The sequence below is a fragment of the Capsicum annuum genome, chromosome 7 (genome assembly GCF_002878395.1).
Source record: "Capsicum annuum cultivar UCD-10X-F1 chromosome 7, UCD10Xv1.1, whole genome shotgun sequence".
NCBI lineage: Eukaryota > Viridiplantae > Streptophyta > Magnoliopsida > Solanales > Solanaceae > Capsicum > Capsicum annuum.
In genome coordinates this window covers 25,384,025-25,397,155 of record NC_061117.1, presented here as the reverse complement: position 1 = coordinate 25,397,155, position 13,131 = coordinate 25,384,025, and the positions used below count along the sequence as shown (strand labels likewise).

At 36.4% G+C, this 13,131-nt stretch overlaps 1 long non-coding RNA gene across 1 annotated transcript in view; it reads right to left on the bottom strand.

Moving 5' to 3' along the window:
* Positions 1-848: 848 nt before the first annotated feature.
* Positions 849-13,131, bottom strand: part of LOC107877744 — a 41,221-nt gene continuing 28,938 nt past the window's right edge. Inside the window, exon 3 of the long non-coding RNA XR_001676493.2 lies at positions 849-1,271. This is a non-coding gene — a long non-coding RNA (uncharacterized LOC107877744). The remainder of the gene's footprint in view (positions 1,272-13,131) is intronic.

Sequence of the window (13,131 nt, the reverse complement as noted above, 5' to 3'; positions counted from 1 at the left end):
AGAAATACATAGAATTTTCTCTCAAGTTTACTGAAATCATGGGCAGCATAGAAACTAAATGAGGGGATTGTTGTTGTAATCTGAGAAAAGTAACAAGATGTGCAATGCTTTATTAACAAGATGTGCAATGCTTTATTAATCAATCTAAAAAAAAACACTAGGACTATGTTCTCCTTGGTTTCTCAACTTCATAGGTTTATCGTGCTCTATTAAACCAACCTAATATCTTGTATGTAGAATCTGATAAGTTATGTATCACCAAATCGTCTTGTGTACTCATTGGTGAATTTCACTCTTTACCTTTTGAGTCTCAGAGTGTCTCCTATCTAACTCTTTTTCTAGATCCTAGATTAACTATTACCTTTTGAGTTTCTAGTTAATTAGATGTAGATAATTAGCTTCAGCCAATAAAGATGATTAGACTATATCGATAATTAACCTTCAAATTACTATTGTGATCCTTTTTTCTGAATCTCTACCTCTCTTGTGATGTAAGTAGTGAATATAACGTAGTATCCTAACATGTGTAACTGTTAAGAAATCTATTAAACTGAAGATGATCACAATACATACAAGCATATCGATTTAGAACAACTTGGCACTTTCCTTGCTTTGTTAATCTGCCAGGGTTCCCACAACCCTAGATAAGGGATTTAGCCACTCATTATTGCAAGGCAATCCATGGAATTTAGTGAAGAAAGCATAGAATCAATATTGCAATAATAGATGAATAAAACCCAAAGTCTCAAACTGAATAATCAACCAAAAACAAGAATGCAGTAATTTCAAGATCAAAATTGAATCTCGAAATCAAATATATGTTTTTAAAGTATCAAGAGTGCATAAACTAACTAAAAATGTCAAAGGGGTATCTACAGAGTACAAGGAAACCCTAGGAAACTAATCCTAAGTAAAAGAGGAAAATCAGAGTCAGTGACCTTCTACAGGGCCACCTATGGGGCGTAGGTGGCACCTACAAGACATAGGTGGTCATACCGTAGGTGCTACTTCTTAAAAATCATGAGAAACTCTCTGAACTTATGTCTTCTAACACCTACAGGGTGTAGATTCTACTTAAAGCCCGTAGGTAGTCCTCCGTAGGTGACAGTAAAAAATTTTCATCTTCTGAATCTCTGGACTTTAACTTTCTGGCATATATTCTAACACCTACCCCACGTAGGTAGTACCTACAGGGCATAGGTACCCATGTAGGTGTCCAAAATCATCAAATTTTTCATCGCTTCTCTTGTTAAGATCCAAAACATGGTTTCCTGCAAAACACAACACAAAATACATCATATCTAACAAAAAACCTAAGTAACTTGCATATTTTCATTGTTTTAATCATCGAAAGTTCAATGAAATGAAATCATGTCAACACTTTCAACTTAGAACATTTGCATTTCCTCAGGAAACATAGCATAATAAAATAAAATAATGACGCTTAACTAGGAGTAACCTAAGCTATCTATGACAGTCAATCATCAACTTTAAGCTCAAAACATTACCCTCTCCTATTTCAACACTTCAAAACCAACTGTGTGTATCAATGCATCACAACAATGTGACATAAAGGAATCAAGATATGGCATTATATTATCAACAAATAACCATGCATATGTACAAGTTATACTACCCAAACCAGTAAGCAGCTTGCAACACAACTCATGCGCCTTCACATAAAAAATGTTTCAATCACTCATATGAACTCATGTATGTCAATGCAGGGAAGATCAAGAGACACTCACTCTCATAAAAGATATTCCAATCCATGTGCTTAGAATTCCATAGGCTTGCCCTTATTTTCTTTACCTTAGCTTTCAGACAGTCAGGTTAGGATCACTATAGAACTTTACTCGGCATGTAGTGTACGCTTAGGGGTTGGTATGGTACATATTGACATTTTTAGTAACTAAATCTCATTGGGACTATAATTACTTTGGGGCCCACTTATCAACCAATTTTCTTTTATTCCACTCTTATTTCTCCCTTTTTATTCTTTTATTGCATATTCAGGTTGGCTGTTGTTCCTTGTATTCTTTCTTTTACTCTTTTTCTAAATTTTTCTAAATTTTCTTCTCTTTTATTATTCTTATGTATTTTCTACCATACCCATCCCTACTTTCTTTTCTCTTATTTACACTTCTTCATACCCACTTCATAATATGCACCCCTAGGATAGCCACCCTCAACTTAGGCAATTTGCATGAGTTGAGATGCATAATGTCCAAGGAGGGCTAGGGCTAAAAATAGGTTCAGTCTAATAAGAATGTAAAGGTGAAAGATGTAACAAGAAAACTAGTCTATACAGGCTAAAAATTAGGAATCAAGGGATACTTATTCACTTTTGGGAGGTCATTTAGGCTAAAAGTAGATTAGCTTCAAGAATGGCATATGATCCTTTCCTAATAGACTATCCTACTACTTAGGCAAGTATAACAGCCTGGGAGTACACCTCGGATGCCACACGGTGCTTACAATCACAAGTGACCCCAAGCTAACCCATAAGTTGGTACTTATTGCTGAGCAATAAATAATATAGTGATACTGAATGTGTGTGGAAACAATAGAATGTGCCATAATGATTAAATACTTAAAACAATATAACTGAAATCCACAAGTCTAAAACATAAGTGAAAATGCTAAAAACTGACTGATAAAACTGACAACTACTGACTATCTAAAATGTCTGAAAGCCTCTAAAATGACTGAATACAAGTTGATAGGACAAAACCCAACTAACTCCAAATGTCTAACTAAAATAAATATGAATTGTCCTTAAATGTATGAGGACTAACCACTACTACTGTTACTGATACACGAGAATGTCTAAATGTGTTCGGGAACTTGAGCGTCCAAACCTATGATATGAGACATCATAGTATAAGAAACAAGTATGCATTCAGTACTTTGAATATATTAATATACTAGATAAGGTTAGGGTGATATGCATGGGCTCATGTACATTAATAATAACTGACTAAAAGGAATAACTTAAGATAACTAATGAACAGTATGCATGAAAATTGTAAAATATGAGAATGTCTGACCAAGCATAAAACATGACTCTGAAAAAGTCTGTAAACTAGAAATACTAAAAATATAATAATGAATAACTGATAATTGTATGTTATGGTCAATATAAACCTTAGCTGAATCACATGAAAACTAAACTAAAACTATGGGAGCTAGCTACAACCAACATGCCCCAATATATTATTAGGATCCAACCTGTGATCCCAGTTGGAAGGGTGTCAGTACCATGCCATGGGTACTAACATTGGCTTTGTCGATCCACTATCTGATGTCCCAAAGAACGAGGGTGTCATGCCTAACTGATGGGGGACCCCTCAAAGTCTACAGTGGCACCGTAGGTCTGGAACCTAGGGACTGCTACTAACGCCTCATGCCTAACTGATGGGGGAGATGCTATCCCTAAGTTCACTTGGTGCGAAGTGTTACTCCCAACTAAAGACACTGATTCCTAAACTGAACTAATCTTGACTGAACCAACAACTGACCACACTAACTGATTTGAGGATAATTCTTACGGTTTATATGAGATCATTCTAAAACTATTTAAATAGCTAAATTTTTGGGTATTCATAACCCCCAAGACTTGATAACAAAATAGTAGAAACATACTAAAGCTTCGAAAGCACCATGAGTAATCATTTTTCAAAATCCAACCATTTAGGCATTTCATCAAACACTTGAAATTCATGGATTTAAGCATGGGAATAGTTTAACTCATGGGATAATAACATAACATCCATACTAAAATCATGGGTTAAGGATTTAATATGCAATGATCACCCTTCAAGTATGTCAAGGACTAATTCCAATGAAAATATATCAAAACATGATATAAAAATTAAAATTCATAGGAGTCTATGGATAAAATTCATGCTAACATGTAAATATCATAATTTTAAACTTGAAAGCAAATTCTTAGACTCCATGGGTAAAAAAAGCCCATGGATGAACATCTAACATACCCTAATTGAAGAATTTATGGAAGTTCTTGGTGATTTCTTGAAGTTTGAGCTTGAATCTTGAAGGGGCTAAGGTTTGTTCTTGAGATGGAGGTTTTCTTTTGAGAGATTTTATGTAAAAGATGACTAAATATTCTTTTGGGGGCTTCAAATCCTGTGTTTTTACGGAATGGGGTGATGGGAAAATACAATAATGCCTCTCTAATATTAAAATTCATAACTGGATCCCCTATTGGGCCCTTACCGTAATGTGCCAAGGCTTCCATCGCTATTCCACCATGATGCACCACAATCGCAGTGACTTGCTATTTTCGAAATCCAAGTGTGGTCCAAACCTCATCTGAAAAATCAAAAACTTACCCGAGACATTCTCCTTACACCCCTGAACATGAATTAACTCAAAAAATTACGTCTTGGGGTCGGAAAGGTTACTTTAAAAATCATCTAAGTTAAGAGGCCAAAAAAATAAGGCTAAGTCTCCAACACTTAGCTAATTTTTAGGTTCTAAACCTCTTGTACATGTACTATGGGCTGAATTGAGCTAAGACTAATACAGGATATTACAGCAAGACTAACCTGGTAAGTTCTGGATTCAGCACACAATGAGAAATAAGTAGTATCTCACACACACATGGCACAGGATTGCATCAAAAACTACTATCTATTCGGTTTTTGTAATTGTTAGCTATGATTATTATGTTCCTCATTATAATGACATAACGAGATTGATAATTGTCACACATATATCCACATCACACAGTTTAAAATAATTTTTTGGAGGTGTGTCATTTTTCTTAAAAATAAAAAACAAAGTACATCAACTGCCCTAGATACTAAAAAATTCTCCTAGTTACACTAAAAAAAACACAACAAAATACGAAATAAAATACAACATGACTCAAAATTACCCTAGACATATTGGTTCTACAACCATACCATGGCTATCAGGAAAAAAACACGACAACAAAAACCCATTGTAGATATGGTATAACTCACCCCCAACTAAAAGACTATGCAATATCCTTAGTGTAGAAAAATAATATAAATCAAGTGAATGAGGACATACCTAGGAAACACTAGGCGTCTGTGTCATGGTAATCCCCCTTGGAGGGTGTCTTAATTGGCAAAGGCAATGGTAGTGGTGATGCACTACTAGAGAATTTACCCACATCTAGCTCAGCACGACTCTGCCTATCAATAACTGTAGACTTCTTTGAATCCTAAGTGGCCCTTTTCAGTCTTGATCATATAGCAGTTAGGAATTTATAGTTCCTCCTCTCTAACTTTCTTCGACCCAACATTGGGGACATACTCATCATCAGAAAACAAATCCAAATACCTAGGTCGGCATGGTATCATTGGTTGGGTTAATATGGGCATCTCAGGAGGAATAGCTGGAATATCTCTCATTAAGAGAGATTACCTTAGCGTGCAATTTACTTATCCTCTTTAATCCTTGTTATATCAGGTGCCTTAATATCCATAAACCATTCATATACTCTCCTCTAAAAAGCATCAATATATTCATACAACTCGGCCTTCAACTCTAACATCCCAATCCTCATAGCATCCTACATCCAAGTCTCTGTGCTCTCGAAAGTTATCTGGACCCAAGGCTAGATATGCTTATATAATATGGAAATCTCAAACTCTACCTTATTCAATTGGGCTGTTGTCTCATCTTACTTATCTACTAGATATTGTAAGAAGACTCGAGATATCGCAAATAAGACTTGAGCAGTAGAAGTGGTAATGGTGAAAAGGGGCCTAGAAAATACCCCACTAACTCAAAAGTTGAGGCCGAGGCTAAAGTAGATGTAGCTAGGATCCTCTCCCTCTGAGTGCTTATCTCGAGTGCCTCTCTCTACTTACCCATCTCAAAATACATACTCGTATCTATATCACAACTTGATCTATCACTAGGCTCTACAGGAACTGATGGGCCCTCAGACTAGGCTGGAATTACTATCAGAGGCCTATGAGTCCTCTTGGTAAGGATCAAGTTTGCTAAATCCTTAATCAAACTCATCTAGGATACACATGTTTCCTTAAATCTCTGATCAACACCTGGAACCTTAGGTACACCAGCCTTATTGCAAAACTACTAAATGAGGCAAGGAAAGAAAAATGTAGTTATATCATCAAAAGATTGCTCATGTAGCTTATACCTAATAATGGCTGCAAAGTCTATATTATATCTATCCATCAGAATCACGATCAATACAGTTCCATCCCATGTAAGAAAGTTATCTGCAGAAGTCAAATAAAATCAATAACGAACCACTATCTACCAAAACTTTATGGCAAAATTTAGCGCCGCCTTCAAATTATGCTTCATTCCCTCGATCTAGGGGGAATCATCACCAAGGTTTAAAATGTAATTGGCTATCCATCTCGCCATCTCCACCTTTTGTATCCTATGCTCATCATCCTACATAACACATCTCTCTCACACAAATTTCTATAGGAAGTCATACTCTATAGCAGATAAAGAAGTTGTATAATTCAATCAAAAGAGAACTCAGTGGATGGCCAATGTTGAAATATCAACCATGACCCCTCTCACTAATGTTTGCTCTAACTAGAGCTGCTCTACATCCTACTGCCTCTAGGTATGGTCAAAGATACTGCAACAATGTAGGAGGAACAGAACTCTTACACCAATGCCTGTCTATATAAACCCTGGGGTATGGTCATCCACCCAAGCTGATAATGATCAAACACAGCCTGCAAAAGTGGTGCTCCAGCTAAACTAGATAACTCAATTCATCTCTCCTCCAAAATAAACCTCTTGTTTCAGAATGCCACAGTCACAAATATATCTTAATCATAAATCATTCATATCCCCTTTACACACCACTTTGGGTTTACCTCAGCATAGGCTCAACTGATATGTAAGTAGGGTCATAAGTCTCGTCAGTCTAGGTTGGTGGTTCTATGTCTGGTGCTGGCACCTGATGAGATATTTATGTTGTACCCTCCTCAAACTAGGGTACAGTAGATGATGGCTCAAGAAATTCTTCAATGGACTCATCTTGCGACCCCTCCTCAAACTGGGGGTCCTGTAAGGTGCCTATGCTAGTGGCACTAACTCTACCTCCTCCTCCTCCTCATCCTCTTCCTCCCTATACTAGGGAGGGTATGGTGGTGACAACCTGGTTGACTTTACCCTTATCATGTAAACTACTTTCTTAGCCTTTAGTTGGGCCCTATCTTGAATAGATGTGGGTCATCTACCTCACTATGTATTTTATGGGAGCTAGATGCCCAAAGTCTTTCTAAAAATATACTCTGTAGCAAACTGCCTCTCGGTCTTAGTCATGGGAGTGCTGATCTAGCGGGGGAAATAGGATACTCCTCCACTAAGACACTGTGCTTGAGAGATTTGTCTCTATGCCTCGATGGTCCAGCCTTTTTTGGTGCCATGATACCTAAAAAAACTAAGTGTTAGTGCCTGAAAGAAAAAAAGGGAGTGCAAAATTTGAAGAAAATTCAAAATTATTAAACTTTGAATTTTTCCAAGATTTTTCATCCCAATATAGTAAACTTTTAGCCCATTCAATCCAATAATGCACATTTTACTTGTACTAATTTCCAAAACACAGTCAAGGCACACAAACTTTTGGGTTTCATCACCTTTTCAACTTCTACTTCCAAATAGGACATGATCACAGGTTTTAATTTAAGAACAATGCCCTAATTTCAATTTTTTTGATTATTCTATGCTCCTACAAACAAGGATTTTGAGTTTCTCATAATTTTCAAGCATATCCAAGTACCAACTCATTTATTCTATGTTAATATGATACTACACTATTCATAGGAGCCAAGAAGTTTACCTTGATTGTTTATTTTGAAATATGAAAGTAGAAGCTTGAAGTAGTTTCAAAACCCTAGCCTCAAAATATTTTAATGCATCCAAGTGATAGACTAAGGGATGAGTCTTGTCTTATATAGAAGTTGAGAGTAAATTGGAATGTTTGAATTTCAGTGGGATTTGGAGCTTTGAGGATCATGGGGTCTAACAAAAGGCTTTTAAGTGTTTAAAAGAGAGGGTAGGCTGGTTTTGGGTCGGGTTAGGCATGGGTAGTCCCAATTTTTCTAAAAAAATTGGGCCCAAAATTTTGGATCACTTACAGCACTACCTACAGGGCATAGGTAGCATCTACGGCCTATAGATGCCCTGTCGTAGGTGACCTTGATTTTTGTGCTCTTTCCTTACTCCCAAACTTTTTGTTCTAACACATATTACACTATTTACAAGGTTGTAAGTGGTAGTTATGACCTAGTAAATAGGTTCGTATCTAAAAGTTCAGAAATTACCAAAAATCCTCAAAATTTTCTTTTTGCATTGATTGCTCAAGTTACCTTACCCGAGTGGGACTTATGACCATCATGAATGGTTTAATGAGTCCCCTTAACTAGAATATTTTGAATTAAGAAATGATTTACCATGTTCCATGTTGTTCCTCATGTTATAGACCTACCAAAAATCAATATGAACACTAAAATAGTGGGTTGTCTCCTACCCAACGCTTGATTTAACATCACAACATGACATGTCTCTGTTGGTTACTCAGATTCACCAATAATACCATGGTTGCCTTCTATGCAGTGTTTGATTTATCACGACATGACATGAGTACGTTAATTACTCAAAATTCATCAAGGTAACCAATGGAGTAGCCTCTCGGGTCATCAACATAATGAATTATTGACCCCACCCTCAAATCGGTAGGCTACTTCATAGTTCTGCAGACTTTGAATGTGACCTCCTCATCATTCAATCTGAACTTGAGCTCTTCTTTTTTTATGTCTACCATCTCTCTACCCACGTCTATAAATGGACTTCCCAAGATTATGGGTATCTCAAAGTCAACTTCACTGTCTAAGATAACAAAGTCAGCCGAAAAACTAAAATTGTCTACTTTCACCAAAATATCAAACGATATTCCCACAAGTTTTTTCACTGTACGGTCTGGCATCAACAACCACATAGTCATAGGTTTCGAAGGGCTCAAGCCCAATTATTTCAACACTTCCAATGGAATCAAATTAATGTTGTTTCCTAAGTCACACAATGCTCTGGAAAACTTAGATGTCCCAATGGTGCATGGGATCGCGAACGCACAAGGATCACCCTTCTTTTAGGCCAGATATCTAGAAGTAATTGCACTACAATGGTGCAACCCATAAATATACTCAAAACTAACAGCACTCTTCTTCGTAACCAACTCATCATAAACTTGGCGTACCCAGGCATCAACTAAAGCACCTCAAGAAGAGGGATATTTAAGCTCAACTATTTCAGTGCTCAAGCACCTCAAAAAGAGGGATGTTCAAGCTCAAATCATTCAGTTAGGTGATGAACTTCTTTTCTTCCTTCACCTGCTTCAACCTTTGTGGAAAAGGTGGGGGAGGTCATGGGATTTTCTTCACTTCAGGATCATCGACCCTTCCCTTAAATCTGTCCTTCTCAGTATTGCCATCAACACCTATCGCTGATTCTGACTCTACTTCAAATGTCTCATCAACCATAACACTATCATTCCTTGGCTCAGAAATAGTAGGCATAGGGGGATCAACAATTCTCTTATCACTTTGAGTGTTGATGGCTAAACAACATTTTTAGAATTCTAAATATTATTTCTTGGAAGGGTACCTAACTTTTTCTAATTCAAGGTTGCAGACATTTACCTAAACTATCTCACTAGTTGCTTTATCATAATAGCATGCGAATCTACCTTTTGGGACAATCCTAAGGTGTCTACCCTTATCTCTTTAAAGTAATTTTCTTAACGTTCGTAACCCTTTAATAGCTAGGAAAAGATGTCCTCCATCCTCGACTCAGTGTCACAACTGCCTAGCAGAACATATGCACCACCCTTCTATTTGTAGTCATCCTTTTTTCTCTAGTCACCATCGGGCTCTCTACTCCAATCTTTGTACCTATCCTAGTAATATTTCCAACCTTAGCTCCCTTTCCTAGAGTTCCAAGAGTCTATGTTATACCCTTGGCCTTTTTCTTGAAAACTTGCCAATTCTCGATCTAAATATCTACCTCTTTTTCTAAGTCAGAATCATACAATCTAGAGGCCTTACCTTGTAATACAACTTCATTTTAACTTCTGAAAATTCATCGTTGTGAATTGCTTCATCAGTATCCCAATATTAATTCTAAGATGCACAATCTTTTGCCCAACTGAATCATCAACCACTCTATGCTCGCTGGAAGCCCTAATATCATAACTGCCATCTACCCTCTCACCTCCTAAGTACACCATCATCAATTGGTAAGAGAAATTTGTTCCAACATTTTTTATGCTACTTCCCAGCATAGATGCATGAATGCTCCACCAGTGATTGTATCTGCCACAGCTCTGAAACTAGTTTTTAGGACTCGATAAAATATTTTAAGCAAATTAGTCACTAAAATTCTGTGATTCGGCACCATCATTAGCTTCTTCTTAAACTGAAACCATGCCCCATACATCAACTCAAAATGTAAATACCTGAAGTAATATATCTTATCTTTCAACTATAGCATTCTGGTCGGTGGTAAGTATTGATAGGTTGGGATTACTTGTGTCCTGCCCCTTCTATCTCTATCTCTATTTTCGCTGAAGTCTTCTTGATGATAAACTGTTGGTCTCCTTCTCACTAAATCTACCTCCTGAGCTAATCTATTAGTTTCTACTTCCTTCCTCTGTTCAGCTTCTGCTTCTTCCAATAACTGCTCAGTGTTTCTATCTATTTTCTCTTGAACTGCACTAGGAGGGGGAAAGGTAAGTCATGTAGATCATCCAAACTCCTTCAAGATCAACTTCTCTTTTATGTTCTAATATCCTACTAGTTGGATGTAGTATTCTCTCTGGTTCAGGATTAAGTGAGAACAAAGGATTGACTCTACTCTTTGTGTTAGGCATACACCGACGCACACCCAAATAAAAACAACAAAATATGAACCTGAAAACTTCAACAACTTTAATCAACAATCATAACATATTCCCCAGCAATGACATCAAAATTTTGATATTGCCTAAAGCTACAACTCCAATTGAATATAAAGCGGTCGATGCAAAATATAGTAACCCAACTCAGGTTGAAGTTGAACTCACAGGTAATACATGGAATATTCTCTCAAATTTTCTTAAATCATGGGTAATATAGAAAGTAAATAAGGGATTGTTGTTGTAATCTGAGAAAAGTAACAAGATATGGAATGCTTTGGTTGTAATCAATCAGAAATGAACACAAGGACTGTGTTCTCCCTGGCTTCTCAACTCTGTAGGTTTATCGTGCTCTATTTAACCAACCAAATTTTTTACATGCAAAATCTAATAAGCTATGTATCACTAATTGTCTTCTGGGCTCACTTATGAATTTCTCTCTTTACTTTTTGGATTTCAGAGTGTCGCCTTACAAACCCTTATCCTAGATACCAGATTAACTTTTAACTTTTGAGTCTATAGTTAATTAGACGAAGATAATTAGATTAAGTAGTTAAAGATGACTAGCCTATAACGATAATTAACCTTCAACTTACTGTTGTGATTCTATTTTCCTAATCTCTACCTCTCTCGTAAAGTAAGTAGTGAATATAAGATGGGATCTTAACATTTGCAATCATTAAGAAATCTATTAAACGAAAGATGATTACAATACATTCAAGTGTATCTGAAACACCCTGGTTTCTGGACCTTAGCAAATTTCCTTGATTCTGGTTTCTGGGAAAGATACAACTTAGGGGAATAAGTCGTACACTTGGGTACAGGTGGTAAGGTCCAATCATATGCTGACTAGTGTTGGTTGGTGGGATAGATGTAGTTACTGGAATGGGTATGAATTGGGTGGTATGAGTCATATCGATACATATGAGTAGTTTGGTCACTTCACTAAACCTTAGACTTTGTAACTTAAGTTGGATCAATGTACGAGTGGATCACCATGAGCCGTAAGTTAGGGTACGAGTCATACCATGGACTCATATAGTGGTCAATGTTAAAACCTCCTAAAATTCTATTTTGATAGGGGTACACTTGATGGGTACTAGTCATATACTTAGATACGACTTGGGTTTGGGTGTGTCATACATTTAACATTGTTGGTCCAAAGGGGAAATCCTAGGGTATGAGAGGTAGGTACCACTCGTACAGGATGGGTATGACTCGTAAGGGTCAGTTGTACGCTATGACTGGAATTAAGTGCAGTTTAAGTAAGGGCAATCTAGATATTTCTCCACTTATTCTAATGAGGTCCCATGACTTATATTGTACTTGGGAGGTTATTTCCCTACTATTCTATTCTTAAACACTTAGAAAACACTCTTAAATCCTCTCTTGAGTTTTTGGGCAATGAAAGTTAGGGTTTCACCTTAAAGAGTAAATTGGGGCTTGTCTTGGTGATTTCTCTCCATCATCATCTTGGTTTAAGGCTTTTTCTCTTATCTCATTGTTAGTTCTGACTAAAGGCATGGATTTTATACAATGTTTTCATGATTTGAATGTCTTATGATTTTGGGTTTTCAAATATGATTTGGGGGTTTTGTCTATAAATACTTGGTTATGGTTTTCCCGTGTTTTAATCATGCTTTAATAAGATCAAGTCTTTGCAAAAATTAGCCACTTTAATTAGTCAAGTTAGTTCTTTTTGGTAAACCATTTTAAACGGACGCTTCTAAGTTCCTTAAAGGTAGGGTGTTAATTGAACCCTTACCCAGTTTCTCTAGTTTAAAGGTTTATTTCTATTTTTTAACCTTTCAAGATCTTTTAAGTTTTCTTAATTTTTTTCTATAAGAATCAAGTGGTGACTCTGTGAATTTATAAATAATTATTTCAAAATTTTCTTGAATCTTTTGAAATAGTTTTAAAGAGATAAAAACCATTTTCTTGCTAAAAGAAATCTGGAAAGGATAAAATAGAAATGGCGACTTTGCTGGGGATTTAACTAGGTTCTAACCAAATATTTGAACTAACTTATTTGACTAACTACTTGGGTCTGTACTATTTAACTATTTGTTTGCATGTGTGTTTAAATTTTTGCAAAATCTAAATTAATGCATTTCATGGCATACTTCCTCATTTGAATATATAAACTATTTTGGGGTTTTGCAGATTTCCCGGTCCCCATTTATCAA